This window comes from Leptodactylus fuscus, chromosome 6 (genome assembly GCF_031893055.1).
Source record: "Leptodactylus fuscus isolate aLepFus1 chromosome 6, aLepFus1.hap2, whole genome shotgun sequence".
In the NCBI taxonomy this organism is placed as follows: domain Eukaryota; kingdom Metazoa; phylum Chordata; class Amphibia; order Anura; family Leptodactylidae; genus Leptodactylus; species Leptodactylus fuscus.
The window spans coordinates 49526148-49545713 of NC_134270.1; the positions used below are offsets into that span (position 1 = coordinate 49526148).

Here is a 19566-nt window from a genome sequence, read left to right on the forward strand (position 1 = left end):
GACCCGTCTGGCGGCTAGATCCATGGCACTGGCTACTGTGGCTCGCCGACCCCTATGGCTGAAGCCCTGGAAGGCTGACCTTACTTCCAAAAATAGCCTCTGTGGTCTCCCCTTTGAGCCCGGACGGCTGTTCGGAAGGGAGCTCGACCACATCATGGAAGGCTGGGCCGACTCTAAGAGCAAGAACCTGCCACAGCCCCTTGAAGGTCGGAGTACCTCCTTTCGAGGAAGAGGCACTCGAAGAGGCACCAGAGGCCAGCGGCGATCCGGGAAAGAAAGAGGTCGGGGCTCATCTCGTGGCCGTAAGAATGCCCCCTTCTAATTCCCTCTCAGTACACCCCCCCCTTCCTACTCCCCCCCCCTCCCCTGGGGTGGGCGGTCGTCTTTCCCACTATGTGGAGGCCTGGCGGCAGAATATTCGGGACCCCTGGGTCATCCAGATGATCCAGGAAGGTTATAAAATTAATTTTGTTTCCCAGCCGCCAGAGAAGATGGTAAGAACCCGCCCTCTTCAGGGCCCCAAACAACTTCATCTGGAGAGATTGATTCAGGAGTACGTGGACAAGGCCGCGCTAGAAATGGTTCCTCGCGCAGAACAAGGCACAGGCGTCTACTCTCCAGTCTTCTTGGTCCCCAAGCCATCAGGCGAGTGGCGTATGATCATCGATCTCAGGTATCTGAATCACTTCATCCGCAGGCTGCGGTTTCGCATGGAAACCATAAGGTCAGTACTACCTTTCATGCACCCTGGAGATCACTTCGTCACTCTGGACCTGAAGGACGCCTACCTCCACGTACCCATCTTTCTGGCACACCGAAAGTTCCTAAGGATTGCCGTAGACATACAGGGGAAAGAGGCGCACTTCCAGTTCGCAGCCCTCCCGTTCGGCATATCCTCCGCCCCCCACACCTTCACAAAGGTCATAGCTCCGGTCGCTGCCGCCCTGCGCCTTCAAGGCATATTCATAGTCCCGTACCTGGACGACTGGCTTCTGAAGGCTCATTCAAAGGAGGTTCTTACCACGCAGGTGCAGACCGTCGTAGCTCTACTAGACAAGCTGGGGTGGCTGGTAAACTGGCAGAAGTCAGTGATGGTGCCATCAACACGAGTTCAGTTCCTGGGACTTATTCTAGACTCTCTCAACATGACGGTCTCTCTACCCTCTCCTCGCAAAAGGAAAATTGCTCGGGCGGCACATCATTTGTCTTCCACACGGAAGGTCACCATCAGGACGGCGATGAAGGTCCTCGGATTGATGTCCGCTGCCCTAGATGCAGTTCCTTGGGCCCTATGGCATATGCGCCCTCTACAGAACGAGATCTTGAGAGTCTGGAATCACAGTCCTTCAGGTTTACAGAAGCCAATCCAGTTAACCATCAGCACCCGGCAAACCTTGCCCTGGTGGACCCATCTGCGAGATGGGAAGTCCTCGGTCCAGCCCGCCTGGACCCTGTTGACTACAGATGCCTCCCTCACAGGCTGGGGAGCTCATCTGGGGGAGACCCCGGTTCAAGGTACATGGAATCAGCGGGAGAGGACGCACTCATCCAACTGGCGCGAGCTTACCGCAGTTCATCGAGCCCTTCTGTCATTTGCACCACTTCTACGAGGGAAAGCGGTCAAAGTAAGATCAGACAATCTGACGACAGTCCACTATATCAACAAGCAGGGAGGAACCAGGTCCCCCTCGCTCATGCAAGTCATCAACCTGATCTTCTCCTGGGCAGAACGAAACCTCTCCCAGCTGGCCGCGGTACATATCCAGGGCCGCCTGAACATCCTAGCGGATCAACTCAGCAGAGGCCGGCCGACCGCAGGCGAATGGTCCCTGAACCAGGACATCTTCCACTACCTGACCAGGAGGTGGGGTCTCCCCGAGGTGGATCTGATGGCCACCCAACACAATGCCAAAGTAGAAAGGTTTTGCTCCCTGTACCGGGAAGACAACCCTTTGGCTGTGGATGCCCTGTCAATACCATGGAGGTTCGAACTGGCATACGTGTTCCCTCCCATCCCGATGATACCAAAGGTATTGGCGAAACTCAGGCAGGACCAGACTTCGGCAATAGTGATCATGCCGTTCTGGCCAAAAAGGGCATGGTTCACCGACCTTATCCTTATGAGTCGGGGGAACTACTGGAGGCTTCCACCAGTCAGGAACCTGGTGTCACTGAACAGTCGGCCGTGCCTGGGCCTAGACAAATTCAACCTCACTACCTGGAGGCTAACCGCGCCATACGCGCAGACAGAGGATTGTCCCAGGGAGTGCTAAGTACCTTAGCCCATTCAAGAGCAGAGGCAACCAATCAGAGCTACCAAAGGATCGCCCGGATATTCCGAGATTGGTGTACAGGCAGCCAACGCGATCCAGACAGAGATGCAGTCCTAGAGTTCTTACAGAACGGCTTGGAGAGAGGACTAGCACCTGCCACCCTCAAGGTTCAAGTGTCAGCTCTATCTGCTCTCCTAGAGACACGGTTATCACAAGATCCTCTTGTCAAACAGTTCCTTAGGGGGGCTGCCAGGCTCCGCCCCCAGGTACGGCCCCCTGTCCCCAGGTGGGACCTGGCCGCGGTTCTACAAGGGCTATGTGCGCCCCCCTTCGAACCATTATCTGAAGTGGACTGGAAGTACCTGTCATTTAAAGTGACCTTTCTGTTGGCAATAACCTCCGCCAAGAGGGTTGGCGAATTGCAGGCTCTAGCAGCCTCCGAACCTTTCATAACTTTCTTTCCTGACAGAGTACAGCTAAGGTTCGTCCCAGGATTCTTGCCGAAGGTACCCACACTTCAGAACACCAATCAAGTGATCACCCTACCGGGGTTCTTTCCCTTCCCTGCCACTGAGCAGGAGGAGAAGCTACACACACTGGATCTGGTAAGAGCACTACGTATCTACCTGGATCGTACAGCACCGTTCCGAAGATCAGAGAATCTTCTGGTTAATGTGTTTGGCCACAATAGAGGCGCTAAAGTATCAAAGGTAACCCTGTCTAGATGGATCAGAGAAGCTATCAGCTGTTCCCTACGGGCTCAGAATCTTCCTGTTCCAGATTTCCTACGAGCCCATGCCACACGAGCAGTGGCGACATCATGGGCAGAGACACGGTTCCTCTCTCTAGAGCAGATATGTGCTGCAGCCTCTTGGAGCTCACAGCTGACTTTTGCCAAACACTACAGATTGGACTGGCGTACGGCCGATGCTACAGCATTTGGGAACTCTGTCTTGGCATCAGCCTGCCAGGAGGTCCCGCCCTAGGGGAGATAATACTTGCTAAATCCCCAGTTGTGCTGCTGTTGGGCGTAGGGGGAAAGAAAGATTATGAATGATAATCTGTTTTCCCTTAGCCCAAACAGCAGCACAAGGCTCCCTCCCTAAGAGGTGCTATTGTAAAGATTTTGTGTATGTGTGTAGCTCTTGGCATAGATTGCTCTGTATATCATACTTGTTACTAACACAAGGGAGGAGCAGGTCTTCCGGCCTCTTATAGAGGTCAAAAGCTGTTAGGTAATTAAAAATTCCACCTGTCCTAACAGCTCATAGGGGCAGGAATACCCCAGTTGTGCTGCTGTTTGGGCTAAGGGAAAACAGATTATCATTCATAATCTTTCTTTAGCCTGAACCTGTCTGTGTGCGAGTTTCAACCTGTCTTAGTTGCACATGGCATCTGATTGCGTTCATGTCAGTTGAGATTGAATGCAGATGCCTTGTGTAATCTAGATATGGATACCAGTAGTTTTAATGGAGGCTCGTTTTAATGAAAGTTTATTGAATTCTTTTAAGAATAAGAAGGAAATTAGTGGGATGATGAGTAAAGAAGGCTGCCAGAACTTAATTAAGTGAGAGTGTCAAATTCTAAAATCAGTGGGAAAAACACCTGAGGAACATTGTCTTTTTATTTCACAAGCACTAATGAAAATCCTGTGCTTCCTAAATTTTGTAATTTACCACTTCAGCCAAGAGGTACGTAAAATAACTTACATACCATAATAACCTTTATTGGTTATTATGTATAATACAAGGTTATTATGCATACTAAAACATTTATCAAAGTAACAGTAACATATATGTAACCACAATAGACTGTAATTATAAAAAAACTTATCATGTCAGAAGTGGGATTCGAACCTACGCCTCCAGAGGAGACTGTGACCTGAACGCAGCGCCTTAGACCGCTCGGCCATCCTGCTTCTCTTGAGCTTCAAAATTAACTCTTTCCAGACTGGGCAGTAGTAAAATCAGACCTACTTGTAATTGATTGAAATAGATTACACAAATTTATATACAAAACATTAAACATTGCAATTAGCAACATATACAGACCTATATAACAGGAGACAGTAAAACCTTAAAAATAAATAAATATAAAAAAAAGAAAAAAAAAAAAGAAAAAAAACAAGCACCAGTTTCTGATGCCCCCCCTTCAGATAATGAGCAGGAGGCCGGACACGGGCATAATAGTTGCATTAAGCCCCTAGAGGCCAGGACTCTAGCCTAGGGAGGCGGGAGTGCACACGGCGCTCTGCCGGCGTGTCAATGAGAGGGGAGAGGACAGAGAACGACGGCTCGGAGCTCCAGAATGTGGCAGCGGTTCTGTGCAGGTAACTAGGGTTGATCAATCAGATCTGAATTCCGTTCTCGATCATTTTTTTTTACAAAAAAAGTGTGGTAAAAAACGCAACACGTTTTTTGCAGCCCGTTCTCTTAAAGGATGGGAAAACCGCCTGAAAGCGGTTTTTACAACAACAAAAAAAGCTCCACAAAAAGCGTGCCAAGGTCAAAAAACCATTTCCTAATTAGGAAGCGTTTTTTTCTGGTGCCAAAATAAGCCACACGTTATTTACGTGTGAACTAAGCCTAAAGATGATGCAGAATTAAGACTCAAGTCCCCAGAGAATAATAACCAGGGGCCATGGAAGGTGTGTAATAACATAGTCTTTGCCCCAATATACTTATGCACCAATACCCTTTCACTCCAGTCTTGCTCAAGAAGCTGAAATAGCTCAGTTGGGAGAGCGTTAGACTGAAGATCTAAAGGTCCCTGGTTCGATCCCGGGTTTCGGCAGGTTCAAATTTTCTTCACTGTTTCAATTGCAGAATGCTTCAACTAAAGAGTATGAACGTACATAACTTATCTGGAACGCTTGCAGTTCACTTAACACCTTCCAGGCCAGTTAGCAGCTGAGTAAGCTCAGAGATACTTGTAGTTAATGCATAAGTAACTTGTTAGTATAAATATTGCCATTATCAAGAAAATCAACAAAAAATGGAACCACCCCAGATGGGACTGAAACCCACAATCCCTGGCTTAGGAGGCCAGTGCCTTATCCATTAGGCCACTGGGGCCCATGGACTGCAATGTGCCCTAGAAAGAATCCCCCACACTCTAGTACTCCTTACCACGACACATAAGACTGACCCCCACAATCACAGGCTTCAAGAAGGCCCTGAAGACTCACCTATTCAGGAAGGCCTACAACCTCCAATAACACTATCACCGCACCACCATCTATACAGTCTCCCCCTCTCCTTCTGTCTCTACCCCCCTTCCCTCATAGATTGTAAGCCCTCACGGGCAGGGCCCTCTACCCCACTGTGCCAGTCGGTCATTATTAGCATTATATCTCCCTGTATATTCTGTGTATTGTATGTAACTCCCTAATGTAAAGCACCATGGAATTAATCGTGCTATATAAATAAATAATAATAATGAGGGAGGAAATGTATGAAGGTGCGACATTATGGAGAGCCTTGTGGATGAGGGGGATAACTTTATATTTTATTCTATATTGAATGGGCAACCAATGTAGCGACTGGCACAGACCCGAGTCATCGCTGTAGCGTCTAGCCTGATAGATGAGCCTGGCCGCTGCATTCAGAATAGATTGTAGAGGGGAGAGTTTAGTGATGGGAAGACCGATAAGTAAGGAGTTACAGTAGTCAAGGCGAGAATGAATCAGAGAGACAATAAGTGTCTTTAGTGTATCTCTGGTAAGGAAAGGGCGTATTCTGGAGATATTTTTGAGGTGGAGGTGACATGAACGTGCGAGCAGGGCCGCCGATAGGCCAGTACTACTGCTACTGGCGTCAGGGGCCCGGCCAAATTTAAAAATGGGGGGGGGGCCCGGGCCCCCTGGCGCCGGCAGCAGTCATTGTATGTCCTGCTTGTTTCAACTCAAATCTGCGTCCAGAGGACGCAGATCTGAGTTGAACACATACGCGGCTGAAGCGAGGAGCTGGCACACGTCAGCTCCTCGCTTCGGCGCTGCGGCCTCTCTCGCTGACACATATGCGACTGGCCGCATATGTGTCAGCGAGAGAGGCGGCAGCGGCGAAGCGAGGAGCTGGCACAGGTCAGCTCGCTTCAGCCGCTGAAGCGAGGAGCTGACCTGTGTCGGCTCCTCACTTCGCCGCTGCCGCCGGCTACCCGGCAGTGTAGACGCGATGTGATGACGTCACATCGCGTCTAGAACTGTGCGCCAGTAAGAGAAAGAGGCGCGCAGAGAGCAGCGGGGGAACGAGGAAAAGGTAAGTGTAATGTGGATTATGTGGAATGTGAAACTGGGGGCAGATGAAGGAGAGGACGGCATGACACTGGGGGCAGAGATGGAGGGACATGAATCTGGGGGCAGAGATGGAGAGGACGGCATGACACTGGGGGCAGAGATGGAGGGACATGAATCTGAGGGCAGAGATGGAGGGGACATGAATCTGGGGGCAGAGATGGGGGGCATGAATCTGGGGGCAGAGATGTGGAGACATGAATCTGGGGGCAGAGATGTGGAGACATGAATCTGGGGGCAGAGATGGAGGGGACATGAATCTGGGGGCAGAGATGGAGGGGACATGAATCTGGGGGCAGAGATGGGGGGACATGAATCTGGGGGCAGAGATGTGGGGACATGAATCTGTGGGCAGAAATGGAGGGGACATGGATCTGGGGGCAGAGATGGAGGGGACATGAATCTGGGGGCAGAGATGGAGGGGACATGAATCTGGGGGCAGAGATGGAGGGGACATGAATCTGGGGGCAGAGATGGAGGGGACATGAATCTGGGGGCAGATGAAGGGTGTATATGAAGCTGGGGGAGAGACGGAAGGGGGACATATAATTTACGGGTGACTGTAGGAGGATTATACAGTGTGCGGGCACATGAAAAATTAATGAGTGGGCGGAGTCAACATAACAGTGGGTGGAGCTAAAGCGCGCCGCACATTTTATCCCTCTTTTGGTTCTTCAACAGTTGGGAGGTATGGGTACAGGGGGCAATGGAAAGATGTTAGAGGGTGGACGGGGGGGGGGGATTGTTGGGACATCGGGTGTGCGGCACTGCGGAGAGGGAACTGGGGCAATAATATATAATATATAAGTTTTTAGCTGGAGAATAATAATGATGTAGGCTATGTTACTAGCATAGCAGCCTGTTTGGGGGTGGGACTTTCACTGTAAAGGAGTATTCACGTTGCGTTTTTGGCCTCCCTTGCCGGGATACGTTGGTAACCAGTCACAATCAGCTCCCCACTTATCCCTGCACGGAGAACTGCAGGCCCCCCCTTTTTTTTTAATGGCCAGTTCTTCTTGCAGGGATAAGTTGACAGCTGATTTTGACTGGTTACCAACGTATCCCGGCAAGGAAGGCCAAAAACACAATATGAATAAGCCCTGAGGATTTATTAGGAGGGCTCTTATAGATGGTGTTGGCTCTCTATAGGCGCTGTCACACGGAGCAGATTATACCTGCAAATAGAATCTGATTAAGCCTTGTAATGCTGCTAAATAAAAGGAAATGTAATACAGAATTGGTGTGTCGCAAAATAAGGTAGTTTTAAAATGGCGGGGGGGGGGGCAGACACTTAGGCTGTATGGGGCCCCAAAATTCCTGATGGCGGCCCTGCATGTGAGTGATTCAATATGAGGGGTGAAGGAAAGGTCTGCGTCAAACATGCCCTTGAGGCAGCGGGCCTGCTGCTTAGGAGTCATAGTAAGGCCTGAGACTACAATGGATATATCAGGGACAGATCTGTTAGATGGTGGAAACAGTAGTAGTTCAGTCTTGGAGAGATTTAGTTTCAGATAGAGTGAGGACATGATATTTGAGACAGCAGAGAGATAGTCGCCACCTTCCACATGTATGGCTTAAGGTGCAAGACCTAAGCTGGCCATACACATTAGATTATCTCAAGTGGCAGATTTTAGACTGCCTGCTCTTTGTTCCTGCATAAACCCACGACAGCGTGTCACATACAGTCAACCATCAATTAACGTTGGTCAGAACCAAAATCTGACTCATTGTGGTTGTTCATGTGTTTGGGAGAGTTGGTTGTACGACCAACCAACTACCGTTCATTTGAGACAAGCGATGACAGCCTAAAATCTAACATGTATGGCCAGCTTTAGACTGGGCGCTTACTCAGGCGTACCTCGTGCTGTTTATATGCTGAGGATTTATGTTCTGTACCTGTAATGTTTGGTCATGGTGTCTAGTGTATATTTATGTTGCTTTGATTGTGATGTCTCATTTTCATGCTACTGTATTTTAGGCTTAGGCCACATGAGGCGTCCCACAGCAAAAAAGAAAAACCGAGAAAAACCGTAGCGGAAACGCATCGCAGGTCTTCCCACAGCTCTTTTGACAGAAGAATCAAAGAGACTTCCTCTGCTTCTATTATACCTATAGGGAAACCGCAGACATTTCCGTAGGTATAATTGACATACTATGATTTAAAAAAACCACGATGGTTGTGGAAACCGCTGCGTTTACGCATATTTTACCACAAAGTGGGGATGGGATTCATTAGAATCCCATCCATTTTGCTGCGACTGTAAAAGGTCACGTTTTTTTCGCTTTCATTTTGCAGACCCTGAGAAGTCACTTGTTTCTGCTTCTTTAAATACCATTGTGTTCTGTGTCTGCACCTTATTTATTGTGTAGTTGTGCCTTTTGGACAAATTCGGCACATTGCCAACACCTACATTAAAAAAAAAAAGGTGCAAGACACATGACGACGACATGCGCATGGACTTTATCTACAGCTTATGCCCGATTAGTAAGTCCCACCAGAAATGCGTTCACGCCGCGGTTGTTCCCGCATGGCGTTTCCGGCCCGTGGGGCCCTGGCCCTATGCAGTTTTTAGGCTGAGGAGACACAGCTTTTTTTTTTTTTGTTGCACATTTTGTTGTGTTTTTTTGAGCCAAAGCCAAGAATGGCTAGAAAAGGAATGGAAAATATATAGGAAGTTCTTATACTTCTACCTTCTTCTCAATCTACTCCTGGCTTTGGCTCTGAAAAACCACAGCAAAATCTGCAACCAAAGAAGCTGTTTCCGCAACGTGGGGCTTTAGCCTGAACCTGTCTGTGTGCGAGTTTCAACCTGTCTTAGTTGCACATGGCATCTGATTGCGTTCATGTCAGTTGAGATTGAATGCAGATGCCTTGTGTAATCTAGATATGGATACCAGTAGTTTTAATGGAGGCTCGTTTTAATGAAAGTTTATTGAATTCTTTTAAGAATAAGAAGGAAATTAGTGGGATGATGAGTAAAGAAGGCTGCCAGAACTTAATTAAGTGAGAGTGTCAAATTCTAAAATCAGTGGGAAAAACACCTGAGGAACATTGTCTTTTTATTTTACAAGCACTAATGAAAATCCTGTACTTCCTAAATTTTGTAATTTACCACTTCAGCCAAGAGGTACGTAAAATAACTTACATACCATAATAACCTTTATTGGTTATTATGTATAATACAAGGTTATTATGCATACTAAAACATTTATCAAAGTAACAGCAACATATATGTAACCACAATAGACTGTAATTATAAAAAAACAATTATGTCAGAAGTGGGATTTGAACCCACTCCTCCAGAGGAGACTGCGACCTGAACGCAGCGCCTTAGACCACTCGGCCATCCTGACTTCTCTTGAGCTTTAAAATTAACTCTTTCCAGACTGGACAGTAGTAAAATCAGACCTACTTGTAATTGATTGAAATAGATTACACAGATTTATATACAAAACATTAAACATTGCAATTAGCAACATATACAGACCAATATAACAGGAGACAGTAAAACCTTAAAAATAAATAAATATAAAAAAAAAACAAAAAAAAAGAAAAAACCAAGCTCCAGTTTCTGATGCCCCCCCTTCAGATAATGAGCAGGAGGCCGAACACGGGCATAATAGTTGCATTTAGCCCCTAGAGGCCAGGACTCTAGCCTAGGGAGGCGGGAGTGCACACGGCGCTCTGCCGGCGTGTCAATGAGAGAGGAGAGGACAGAGAACGACGGCTCGGAGCTCCAGAATGTGGCAGCTGTTCTGTGCAGGTAACTACGGTTGATCAATCAGATCTGAATTCTGTTCTCGATCTTTTTTTTTTTTTACAAAAAAAAGTGTGGTAAAAAATGCAACGCGTTTTTTGCGGCCCGTTCTCTTAAAGGATGGGAAAACCGCCTGAAAGCGTTTTTTTACTTTACTTAATAAATTTGCCACTATATAGTTATGCACCAATACCCTTTCACTCCAGCACCCATCAAGTAGCCGAAATAGCTCAGTTGGGAGAGTGTTAGACTGAAGATCTAAAGGTCCCTGGTTCGATCCCGGGTTTCGGCAGGTTCAACTTTTCGGCACTGTTTCAATTGCAGACTACTTCAACTAAAGAGTATGAACGTACATAACTTATCTGGAATGCTTGCAGTTCACTTAACACCTTCCAGGCCAGTTAGCAGCTGAGTAAGCTCAGAGGTACTTGTAGTTAATACATAAGTAACTTGTTAGTATAAATATTGCCATTATCAAGAAAGTCAACAAAAAAGTAACCACCCCAGATGAGACTCGAGGCCACAATCCCTGGTTTAGGAGGCCAGTGCCTTATCCATTAGGCCACTGGGGCCCACAGACTTCAATGTACCCTAGAAAGAATCAGATTTGATAATTTGTATGTCATCTGAGGTTTTAAAAAAAAAAAAAAAAGTCTAAATTTTGCTCCAATTCCTTCTAATTATCTGCAGAGTCTCCAATATATACTCACTGCATGTTGCTGCTTTTTTTTTTTTTTTTTTTTTTTTTTTTTAATTTTTGTACACTGAACAAATGTTTTGGAAGCACAAACAGTTCTCTAAACATGTAACCTCTAAAGCCAAAAAGAGACATATTTATGGGCTAGTACACTGTCACTATAAAGCCCCCAAATCAACTTACCTACTATAGTACATATACAAATTAGCTCAGTTAGGAGTGTGTTAGACACAAGATCTGAAGGTCACTGGGTTGATCCTGGGTTTTGGGAAGTTTTACTTTTCACCCATTTAAACTGCAAAAAAATTTAAAATTTTTGTTACGAACTCATCAACTGAGTGACATATGAGCAATGTAAAATAACTCAACAAATTTTAAACAAAAAAAAAAAAGGTTAACCTCAATACATTTTTTTTTAAAGTATATTTCGGCCCTCCAATAGTCTGAGGGACAGTGAACTGGCTCTCTGTTTTAAAAAGTTTGAGGATCCTTGATATAGCATATAGTAAAAAATATTCTGTCAGAAGTGGGATTCGAACCCACGCCTCCAGAGGAGACTGCGACCTGAACGCAGCGCCTTAGACCGCTCGGCCATCCTGACTTCCTTCAGGGCTTAGTCCATTAAATCCTTCCAGACCAATTTTCATATCAGTAAGACCTGCAACATATACAGTTGTATACCACCTTCCACATGTATGGCTTAAGGTGCAAGACCTAAGCTGGCCACACACATTAGATTATCTCAAGTGGCAGATTTTAGACTGCCTGCTCTTTGTTCCTGCATAAACCCACGACAGCGTGTCACATACAGTCAACCATCAACTAAAGTTGGTCAGAACCAAAATCTGACTCATTGTGGTTGTTCATGTGTTTGGGAGAGTTGGTTTTACGACCAACCAACTACCATTCATTTGAGACAAGCGATGACAGCCTAAATCTAACATGTATGGCCAGCTTTAGACTGGGCGCTTACTCAGGCGTACCTCGTGCTGTTTATATGCTGAGGATTTATGTTCTGTACCTGTAATGTTTCATCACGGTGTCTACTGTATATTTATGTTGCTTTGATTGTGATGTCTCATTTTCATGCAACTACTGTATTTTAAGCTTAGGCCACATGTGGCGTCCAACAGCAAAAATGCGCTGCGAGAAAAACCGTAGCGGAAACGACTCGCAGGTCTTCCCACAGCTCTTTTGACAGAAGAATCAAAGAGACTTCCTCTGCTTCTATTATACCTATAGGGAAACCGCAGACATTTCCATAGGTATAATTGACATGCTATGATTTAAAAAACCACGATGGTTGTGGAAACCGCTGCGTTTACGCATATCTTACCACAAAGTGGGGATGGGAATCATTAGAATCCCATCCATTTTGCTGTGACTTTAAAAGGTCACGGTTTTTTCGCTTTCATTTTGCAGACCCTGATAAGTCACTTGTTTCTGCTTCTTTAAATACCATTGTGTTCTGTGTCTGCACCTTATTTATTGTGTAGCTTTTTGGACAAATTCACATGCCAACACCTATATTTATAAAAAAAAAAAAAAAAAAAAAAAAAAGGTGCAAGACACATGATGACAACGACATGCACATGGACTTTATCTACAGCTTATGCCCAATTGGTAAGTCCCACCAGAAATGAAAAGGGCGCAACTTTCAACAAAAAGAGGCGCATTTGATAATTAAACCCCATTATTTGTTTGCATTTAGAAAGACGTAGCAGGCTAAAGAGTGAGAGAACATTAAGTACATGTCTAAGATCAACCTCTTACCATAGATACTTGGTCAACCAACCCATCAACCATACAGTACCTACTCAACTGCTAAGGTATGTTAATCTTCCAAGACCTTTTACACCTGTTTTGGGAGGGGAACATCATTAGTAATACAGAGTCCTACACACAAGAGGTGCAATGTAAACAACAAAGGGGATCATCCACATACTGTTGTGTTAGGCCTTTATATATGTGTAGTCTGTTTTTTCACTGATAAACTATGTGTCTCCAGACTAGGGTTGAGCCGATCTTGAGAGTTCAAGATTCACTTTCACTCCAGCACCAAAGTAGCCGAAATAGCTCAGTTGGGAGAGCGTTAGACTGAAGATCTAAAGGTCCCTGGTTCGATCCCGGGTTTCGGCAGGTTCAAGTTTTCTTCACTGTTTAAATTGCAAAATGCTTCAACTTAAGTGTATGAACCTAAATAACTTATCTGGAACGCTTGCAGTTCACTTAACACCTTCCAGGCCAGTTAGCAGCTGAGTAAGCTCAGAGATACTTGTAGTTAATATATAAGTAACTTGTTAGTATAAATATTGCCATTATCAAGAAAGTCAACAAAAAGAGTAACCACCCCAGATGGGACTCGAACCCACAATCCCTGGCTTAGGAGGCCAGTGCCTTATCCATTAGGCCACTGGGGCCCATATACTTCAATGTACCCTAGAAAGAATCTCCCACACTCTAGTACTCCTTACCACGACACATAAGACTGACCCCCACAATCACAGGCTTCAAGAAGGCCCTGAAGACTCACCTATTCAGGAAGGCCTACAACCTCCAATAACACTATCACCGCACCACCATCTGTACAGTCTCCCCCTTTCCTTCTGTCTCTACCCCCCTTCCCTCATAGATTGTAAGCCCTCACGGGCAGGGCCCTCTACCCCACTGTGCCAGTCGGTCATTATTAGCATTATATCTCCCTGTATATTCTGTGTATTGTATGTAACTCCCTAATGTAAAGCACCATGGAATTAATGGTGCTATATAAATAAATAAATAATAATAATGAGGGAGGAAATGTATGAAGGTGCGACATTATGGAGAGCCTTGTGGATGAGGGGGATAACTTTATATTTTATTCTATATTGAATGGGCAGCCAATGTAGTGACTAGCACAGACCAGAGGCATCGCTGTAGCGTCTAGACTGATAGATGAGCCTGGCCGCTGCATTCAGAATAGATTGTAGAGGGGAGAGTTTAGTGAGGGGAAGACCGATAAGTAAGGAGTTACAGTAGTCAAGGCGAGAATGAATCAGAGAGACAATAAGTGTCTTTAGTGTATCTCTGGTAAGGAAAGGGCGTATTCTGGAGATATTTTTGAGGTGGAGGTGACATGAACGTGCGAGCAGGGCCGCCGATAGGCCAGTACTACTGCTACTGGCGTCAGGGGCCCGGCCAAATTTAAAAATGGGGGGGGGGCCCGGGCCCCCTGGCGCCGGCAGAAGTCATTGTATGTCCTGCTTGTTTCAACTCAAATCTGCGTCCAGAGGACGCAGATCTGAGTTGAACACATACGCGGCTGAAGCGAGGAGCTGGCACAGGTCAGCTCCTCGCTTCGGCGCTGCGGCCTCTCTCGCTGACACATATGCGGCTGGCCGCATATGTGTCAGCGAGAGAGGCGGCAGCGGCGAAGCGAGGAGCTGGCACAGGTCAGCTCGCTTCAGCCGCTGAAGCAAGGTGCTGACCTGTGTCAGCTCCTCACTTCGCCGCTGCCGCCGGCTACCCGGCAGTGTAGACGCGATGTGATGATGTCACATCGCGTCTAGAACTGTGCGCCAGTAAGAGAAAGAGGCGCGCAGAGAGCAGCGGGGGAACGAGGAAAAGGTAAGTGTAATGTGGATTATGTGGAACGTGAAACTGGGGGCAGATGAAGGAGAGGACGGCATGACACTGGGGGCAGAGATGGAGGGACATGAATCTGGGGGCAGAGATGGAGAGGACGGCATGACACTGGGGGCAGAGATGGAGGGACATGAATCTGAGGGCAGAGATGGAGGGGACATGAATCTGGGGGCAGAGATGGGGGGCATGAATCTGGGGGCAGAGATGTGGAGACATGAATCTGGGGGCAGAGATGGAGGGACATGAATCTGGGGGCAGAGATGGAGGGGACATGAATCTGGGGGCAGAGATGGAGGGGACATGAATCTGGGGGCAGAGATGGGGGGACATGAATCTGGGGGCAGAGATGTGGGGACATGAATCTGTGGGCAGAAATGGAGGGGACATGGATCTGGGGGCAGAGATGGAGGGGACATGAATCTGGGGGCAGAGATGGAGGGGACATGAATCTGGGGGCAGAGATGGAGGGGACATGAATCTGGGGGCAGATGAAGGGTGTATATGAAGCTGGGGGAGAGACGGAAGGGGGACATATAATTTACGGGTGACTGTAGGAGGATTATACAGTGTGTGGGCACATGAAAATTTAATGAGTGGGCGGAGTCAACATAACAGTGGGTGGGGCTAAAGCGCGCCGCACATTTTATCCCTCTTTTGGTTCTTCAACAGTTGGGAGGTATGGGTACAAGGGGCAATGGAAAGATGTTAGAGGGTGGACGGGGGGGGGGGGGGCAATTGTTGGGACATCGGGTGTGCGGCACTGCGGAGAGGGAACTGGGGCAATAATATATAATATATAAGTTTTTAGCTGGAGAATAATAATGATGTAGGCTATGTTACTAGCATAGCAGCCTGTTTGGGGGTGGGACTTTCACTGTAAAGGAGTATTCACGTTGCGTTTTTGGCCTCCCTTGCCGGGATACGTTGGTAACCAGTCACAATCAGCTCCCCACTTATCCCTGCACGGAGAACTGCAGCCCCCCCCCTTTTTTTTAATGGCCAGTTCTTCGTGCAGGGATAAGTTGACAGCTGATTTTGACTGGTTACCAACGTATCCCGGCAAGGGAGGCCAAAAACGCAATGTGAATAAGCCCTGAGGATTTATTAGGAGGGCTCTTATAGATGGTGTTGGCTCTCTATAGGCGCTGTCACACGGAGCAGATTTTACCTGCAAATAGAATCTGATTAAGCCTTGTAATGCTGCTAAATAAAAGGAAATGTAATACAGAATTGGTGTGTCGCAAAATAAGGTTGTTTTAAAATGGCGGGGGGGGGGGGGCTGTATGGGCCCCCAAAATTCTTGATGGCGGCCCTGCGTGCGAGTGATTCAATATGAGGGGTGAAGGAAAGGTCTGCGTCAAACATGACCTTGAGGCAGCGGGCCTGCTGCTTAGGAGTTATAGTAAGGCCTCAGACTACAATGGATATATCAGGGACAGATCTGTTAGATGGTGGAAACAGTGGTAGTTCAGTCTTGGAGAGATTTAGTTTCAGATAGAGTGAGGACATGATATTTGAGACAGCAGAGAGATAGTCGCCACCTTCCACATGTATGGCTTAAGGTGCAAGACCTAAGCTGGCCATACACATTAGATTATCTCAAGTGGCAGATTTTAGACTGCCTGCTCTTTGTTCCTGCATAAACCCACCACAGCGTGTCACATACAGTCAACCAACAATTAACGTTGGTCAGAACCAAAATCTGACTCATTGTGGTTGTTCATGTGTTTGGGAGAGTTGGTTGTACGACCAACCAACTACCGTTCATTTGAGACAAGTGATGACAGCCTAAAATCTAACATGTATGGCCAGCTTTAGACTGGGCGCTTACTCAGGCGTACCTCGTGCTGTTTATATGCTGAGGATTTATGTTCTGTACCTGTAATGTTTGGTCATGGTGTCTAGTGTATATTTATGTTGCTATGATTGTGATGTCTCATTTTCATGCAACTACTGTATTTTAGGCTTAGGCCACATGTGGCGTCCCACAGGAAAAAAGAAAAACCGAGAAAAACCGTAGCGGAAACGCATCGCAGGTCTTCCCACAGCGCTTTTGACAGAAGAATCAAAGAGACTTCCTCTGCTTCTATTATACCTATAGGGAAACCGCAGACATTTCCGTAGGTATAATTGACATGCTATGATTTAAAAAACCACGATGGTTGTGGAAACCGCTGCGTTTACGCATATCTTACCACAAAGTGGGGATGGGATTCATTAGAATCCCATCCATTTTGCTGTGACTTTAAAAGGTCACGGTTTTTTCGCTTTCATTTTGCAGACCCTGAGAAGTCACTTGTTTCTGCTTCTTTAAATACCATTGTGTTCTGTGTCTGCACCTTATTTATTGTGTAGTTGCGCCTTTTGGACAAATTCGGCACATTGCCAACACCTACATTAAAAAAAAAAAAAAAAAAGGTGCAAGACACATGACGACGACATGCGCATGGACTTTATCTACAGCTTATGCCCGATTAGTAAGTCCCACCAGAAATGCGTTTACGCCGCGGTTGTTCCCGCATGGTGTGTGGGGCCCTGGCCCTATGCAGTTTTTAGGCTGAGGAAATGCAGCCTTTTTTTTTTTGTTGCACATTTTGTTGCGTTTTTTTTTGAGCCAAAGCCAAGAATGGCTAGGAAAGGAATGGAAAATATATAGGAAGTTCTTATACTTCTACCTTCTTCTCAATCCACTCCTGGCTTTGGCTCAAAAAACCGCAGCAAAATCTGCAACCAAAGAAGCTGTGTTTCCGCAACGTGGGGCTTTAGCCTGAACCTGTCTGTGTGCGAGTTTCAACCTGTCTTAGTTGCACATGGCATCTGATTGCGTTCATGTCAGTTGAGATTGAATGCAGATGCCTTGTGTAATCTAGATATGGATACCAGTAGTTTTAATGGAGGCTCGTTTTAATGAAAGTTTATTGAATTCTTTTAAGAATAAGAAGGAAATTAGTGGGATGATGAGTAAAGAAGGCTGCCAGAACTTAATTAAGTGAGAGTGTCAAATTCTAAAATCAGTGGGAAAAACACCTGAGGAACATTGTCTTTTTATTTCACAAGCACTAATGAAAATCCTGTACTTCCTAAATTTTGTAATTTACCACTTCAGCCAAGAGGTACGTAAAATAACTTACATACCATAATAACCTTTATTGGTTATTATGTATAATACAAGGTTATTATGCATACTAAAACATTTATCAAAGTAACAGTAACATATATGTAACCACAATAGACTGTAATTATAAAAAAAACTTATCATGTCAGAAGCGGGATTCGAACCTACGCCTCCAGAGGAGACTGTGACCTGAACGCAGCGCCTTAGACCGCTCGGCCATCCTGCTTCTCTTGAGCTTCAAAATTAACTCTTTCCAGACTGGGCAGTAGTAAAATCAGACCTACTTGTAATTGATTGAAATAGATTACACAAATTTATATACAAAACATTAAACATTGCAATTAGCAACATATACAGACCTATATAACAGGAGACAGTAAAACCTTAAAAATAAATAAATATAAAAAAAAGAAAAAAAAAAAAGAAAAAAAACAAGCACCAGTTTCTGATGCCCCCCCTTCAGATAATGAGCAGGAGGCCGGACACGGGCATAATAGTTGCATTAAGCCCCTAGAGGCCAGGACTCTAGCCTAGGGAGGCGGGAGTGCACACGGCGCTCTGCCGGCGTGTCAATGAGAGGGGAGAGGACAGAGAACGACGGCTCGGAGCTCCAGAATGTGGCAGCGGTTCTGTGCAGGTAACTAGGGTTGATCAATCAGATCTGAATTCCGTTCTCGATCATTTTTTTTTACAAAAAAAGTGTGGTAAAAAACGCAACACGTTTTTTGCAGCCCGTTCTCTTAAAGGATGGGAAAACCGCCTGAAAGCGGTTTTTACAACAACAAAAAAAGCTCCACAAAAAGCGTGCCAAGGTCAAAAAACCATTTCCTAATTAGGAAGCGTTTTTTTCTGGTGCCAAAATAAGCCACACGTTATTTACGTGTGAACTAAGCCTAAAGATGATGCAGAATTAAGACTCAAGTCCCCAGAGAATAATAACCAGGGGCCATGGAAGGGGTGTAATAACATAGTCTTTGCCCCAATATACTTATGCACCAATACCCTTTCACTCCAGTCTTGCTCAAGTAGCCGAAATAGCTCAGTTGGGAGAGCGTTAGACTGAAGATCTAAAGGTCCCTGGTTCGATCCCGGGTTTCGGCAGGTTCAAATTTTCTTCACTGTTTCAATTGCAGAATGCTTCAACTAAAGAGTATGAACGTACATAACTTATCTGGAACGCTTGCAGTTCACTTAACACCTTCCAGGCCAGTTAGCAGCTGAGTAAGCTCAGAGATACTTGTAGTTAATGCATAAGTAACTTGTTAGTATAAATATTGCCATTATCAAGAAAATCAACAAAAAATGGAACCACCCCAGATGGGACTGAAACCCACAATCCCTGGCTTAGGAGGCCAGTGCCTTATCCATTAGGCCACTGGGGCCCATGGACTGCAATGTGCCCTAGCAAGAATCAGATGTGATAATTTGTATGTGATCTGAGGTTTAAAAAAAAAAAATTAAAAAAAGGCTAAATTTTGCTACAATTCCTTCTAATTATCTTCAGAGTCTCCAATATATACTCACTGCATGTTGCTGTTTTTTTTTTTTTTTTTTTTTTTTTTAAAAGAGACATATTTATGGGCTAGTACAGTACGCTGTCACTATAAAGCCCCCAAATCAACCTACCTACTATCTATAGCACATAGCCAAAATAGCTCTGTTGGAAGAGCGTTAGACTCAAGATCTGAAGGTCAGTGGGTTGATCCTGGGTTTTGGGAAGTTTTACTTTTCACCCATTTGAACTGCAAAATAATTTAAAATTTTTGTTACGAACTCATCAACTGAGTGATGATATGAGCAATGTAAAA

At 45.8% G+C, this 19566-nt stretch overlaps 1 protein-coding gene, 7 non-coding genes and 1 pseudogene across 8 annotated transcripts in view; 6 read left to right on the top strand and 3 right to left on the bottom strand.

The window, feature by feature from the left end:
• The window catches only part of ZBTB45 (zinc finger and BTB domain containing 45), a 500250-nt gene that overhangs the window by 306158 nt on the left and 174526 nt on the right, over positions 1-19566 (top strand). The window lies entirely within an intron of this gene.
• Positions 4994-5066, top strand: TRNAF-GAA (transfer RNA phenylalanine (anticodon GAA)). The gene has a single exon. It is a non-coding gene; the product is annotated as a tRNA-Phe (tRNA).
• On the bottom strand, positions 9836-9918 carry TRNAL-CAG (transfer RNA leucine (anticodon CAG)). The gene has a single exon. It is a non-coding gene; the product is annotated as a tRNA-Leu (tRNA).
• On the top strand, positions 10542-10614 carry TRNAF-GAA (transfer RNA phenylalanine (anticodon GAA)). Its single transcript has one exon. It is a non-coding gene; the product is annotated as a tRNA-Phe (tRNA).
• TRNAL-CAG (transfer RNA leucine (anticodon CAG)) lies at positions 11538-11620 on the bottom strand. Its single transcript has one exon. It is a non-coding gene; the product is annotated as a tRNA-Leu (tRNA).
• Positions 13086-13158, top strand: TRNAF-GAA (transfer RNA phenylalanine (anticodon GAA)). Its single transcript has one exon. It is a non-coding gene; the product is annotated as a tRNA-Phe (tRNA).
• On the bottom strand, positions 13367-13439 carry TRNAR-CCU (transfer RNA arginine (anticodon CCU)). The gene has a single exon. It is a non-coding gene; the product is annotated as a tRNA-Arg (tRNA).
• LOC142211070 (small nucleolar RNA SNORA17) lies at positions 14371-14516 on the top strand (annotated as a pseudogene).
• On the top strand, positions 18787-18859 carry TRNAF-GAA (transfer RNA phenylalanine (anticodon GAA)). The gene has a single exon. It is a non-coding gene; the product is annotated as a tRNA-Phe (tRNA).